The sequence below is a fragment of the Rhagoletis pomonella genome, unplaced genomic scaffold (assembly GCF_013731165.1).
Source record: "Rhagoletis pomonella isolate Grant_MI unplaced genomic scaffold, Rhpom_1.0 Rhpom_scaffold_00007, whole genome shotgun sequence".
Classification (NCBI taxonomy): Eukaryota; Metazoa; Arthropoda; class Insecta; order Diptera; family Tephritidae; genus Rhagoletis; species Rhagoletis pomonella.
Window position 1 is genome coordinate 13,940,461 of NW_023458561.1, and position 4,131 is coordinate 13,944,591.

The window sequence follows — 4,131 nt, forward strand, 5'->3', positions numbered from 1 at the left end:
TTATAATTAAGATTAAACAATTAAAAATTGGACTGTATTGAACTATATCGTCGCTCAGCGCGAAATACCTCGTATACGCCAAACGCAGTACCGCGTATATGATGGTAAATAAATTTTACAAAAGCGCAAAAAACCGATTTTTTCAAAACTGTGGAATGGTATTTCCCTTGAACCTACTTGCTGTAAGATTATTATTATTAATCTTAACTTAAATTAATAAAGTAAACAGTAATGGAAAAATAATAACCAAATCCCTTTTGTATTGTACATACATGACGTGGTATTGGATTCCGCATATACCAGGTATTTATATATGTACTATCTGAGTACCCATTTATTTAAAGTAGTCTTTAGCCGACCATTTATGTTATGTATTCTGTGTATTATAAAACAAATACATACATATGTATGCCATATTAATACATTCATTCCAAATATTCTCACTTAGTTTCACTGATGAGGGTTCCACTGTTGCGGCTACTCTCCTCAACCCCGACAGGTGTAGATGGCCTATGTCTTATAACGAGCCTAATTTAAAAGTTTTTTGGAAATCATATTATGCAAAATAAAACCACTTTGTTCACTTATCCATAGCAATGAGCCCGTATAAATTAACTTGAAGAACCAATTTTGCGCGGAATTCTAATAATTTTTCGCGGCTTTTTAATGACTCTCGTATTATTCAAATGTCATTTCAGGTACATACCAGGGGTCTTCATCAAAAGTGATAAACTGTTGATAAACTTGATAAAATTATCATTTTGATAAATGAACAGTCAAACTTTGTATGGACATCTATTTAACTAAAGTTTATCACTTTATCAAACGATTTTGGTGGACAAACGTATAAATTTCAGCAAAATTCAACCCTGACAGACTGCCAGGTGGTTGATTTTGCTACGAACACATAAAAAGCAAATTAGCAAAATGGACGAGGTAAGAATGAAACGTAACTAGCCAGATAAGTTAAATAATAAACAATTTTATGCAGTTATTTACCAATGTGCGTTCATGAAAGCGGAATAAACAATTTATCCCTTTACGGATAAATAATTTATCCCTTTACCACTTTAGATGAAGACCCCTACTATGTAGGTGTGTGCAAAGAACATAGAAATGGTGTAACTGCCGAGCCGTTTCAAAAACTTGGCGATTAATTCACCACGATTTATTAAAGACACGAACCGATAGTTGCACCCTCGAACTTTTACATGTTCTTTTGCATATCTAAACACGTGATTATTATTGGAATAAGTCGAATCTTGAGTTGCCATTTTAGTAGTAATAACTTTATTTAAATAACCATATTGAGCAGAATAAATGTATTTTTTTATACTATTTTTCAAAGATTTAATTATTGTATGTATAAAAAAATTAATAACTACAGTAAATGTTTAAAAATAACCAAAATGGGAAGGATCTTAACAACTTCAGAGGCAAGAAAAAAATAACCAAAATTGGTTAAAAGTAACCAAACCGGCAAAACTGTTCCTGTCCTTAGTTTTATTCAGATACCACAAATGCGCGATCCAGAAAAATCTTCTATCATTCTTGCTACAAATGTATGTTTTCTTCGAAAATACTCAAGTACTACCAGTAGAGTACTCTACTGTCAAATACCTTTTACTCGCAGTAGTTGCGGAAGGCAAGTAAATACTCTACGCGTCTTGCTATTGATCGGTAGTTTACGTACGCTGGCAGAAACTGGTTTATGCTTACTCCCACTTGACCCGAACGATGAGAGTAAAGGAGGGAAAGTATTTGCGCGGCGATCGGATGTCTTGTTAGGCCCTTTAAATGGAATTGCGCAGGAGTTTAATAAATACCCATTAAATAGACGAAGACCAAAAAAAAATTCAAAAATTCACCGATCACATTTTGTTTCAATTAATTTATGAGCGCGCAAATCAGTACAACGTCGAAAGCCAATTGCTGCTGCGAGTAGGCAACAATCTGGCAACAGATAGATGGACGAACGGACAGACGGACGAAAATGTACTCATATGCATGTACATAAATGTGTTTATATGAATGCTAATCCCGAGATCCCGGGTCCTATTCAGGGTCCGAAAATCCCGGGATTCTTGGCAAATAACTGATGGCAATAACAGAAACTTCTTTTCTTGACCAGTATTGGCTATTTTTTTTTTTTATAAATGTATGGCTCATTATTCATATAACACCGCGCGATAGTAAGTTTTACACACAAAAATCAATATATTCGCGAAACCATGGGCCAAATATAGTAAATTCGAGTTTTTAATTTTTCACTCTGGCATCAGTAGTTCAAAAATGATTTAAAAAATTCAGTTAAATGTGCTTACAGAAGAAGTATGGATATCAAATTAAAGAGGAAATTCGGCAGAATTTAATCAGATTAAATTTTTTGGTGCGTAAGGACTGGTAAGTATTGTAAATGACCTTTTAAAATTTAAACCTTGAAATTTCGCAAAATTTGTTTTTGAAAAAATTATATGTTAAGGACTTATATAAACTCGATAACATCATCGAATTTCGTTCCTCTAACTTTATCAGCTTAAAAAATTACGCATTTGTTCTCGTGAATCCAAAAAAAAATATTAAATTTTTTTAATTGAAAAGAAATTTCATCTTTCATTTGGTACCCATATTTTTATACTACATTGCATTGAATTTTTTAATTTTTAGAATTAATCATATCTCTGAAACTACAAAGTCATTTAGAATAAAGCCTAATGTCAGAGAAAAAAATAACGCCACTTTAAATAAAAAAGTAGGTTTCCAACCCATTTATTTATTAGTTATTTTATGGTAGGAGAGATAGAAGCAATTTAAGTTTTTTGAAAGTAATGAATATCTAAAGCCCGGGACTAATCCCGGGATCCCGAGATTGTGATAACGACATCCCGAAAATCCTGGAATCGTAAACAGCGAAAAGATTAACATCCCTAGTGTGTACGTTTTCAGTTGTGTTCTCGCTGTTGTTGTTGTTGCCTATGATAGACGGCAAATGATTGTTGATGGCGCGCGCATGGTTGCCACAATTGGTAACTTTCTACCAAAATTGGTAACTTTTAAACGGTTTGGTAACTTGGTAACTTTTATTTCATTTTGGTAATTTTTGCAACTAAACATCTATTTGCATTACTAAAAAGAAATGAATTATGTTCGAGTTTCACTGGCAGCACCACTGACACTTCTACAAAATTACTTCGACTTCTTAATAGCGGCGAATCAGCTGCACTTGATAGGAGTAGGTTGAATAAGGAAATGGATTAGCAACAAAATCTTACGGGGTGTGCATAGCTCAGTGGTTAGCACTTCTGACTTTGCACATCGATGACGCGGGTTCGATCCCTGCTGAAAGTCTAGAAAAAAAGAAGTCTGATGAGGGGATGTGGTGATCTCCGAAATAGCTGCAATAACTTCTACCGCTTAAGCATTGCTGTTTCCATTTTTCCTAACAAACAAATCGTGGTACAAAGCTCAATAACATTACTTCGATTAAATTAGAGTCATCTCATATTCGAATACTGGAAATATTTGAATTACAGTGGCAGCACCAAGGGCTGCACTTCTAAAACAACTTTCGATTTTTTGGGATAAATTTTGAATTCTACCCTCTCACATTTTAATACTGGCCATCTGGCAATTTTTGGTAAGGTCCATAAATCGTTTTGATTATTCCGGCAAAAAATAATATTGCGTCCTTTTTACCAGACCCACCTACCGACATGTATTTCGACACCTACCGACATATATTTCGACGTACAGTAAATTATGAAAAATCGAATCATCGAGTCAAACGGACGGTTAAAACCACCCGCCACTTTTTTTGTGTGCCGGTGCTATTATTCCGTGAGTCGCAGGTCCAAGTATCGGAACATTCCGAACGAAAAATTACACTGAAAATAGCACAACGCCGAAACCGGTTTGTCTCCAAACCAAATTTGACAAGGGATGATGGAAAATCATTCCACATTACATCATATTCCTACCCTGTCGGAAACACCAACAACGAAAATGAGAATAACGGCGCATGCAGTAGTTAATTTATACAAAAATATTTTCTAATAAAAAAAATTATTATAATTGTCAATAGCAATTTCAATCTTGATAATTTATCAAGAAAATAGATTCTGTGCTATAACT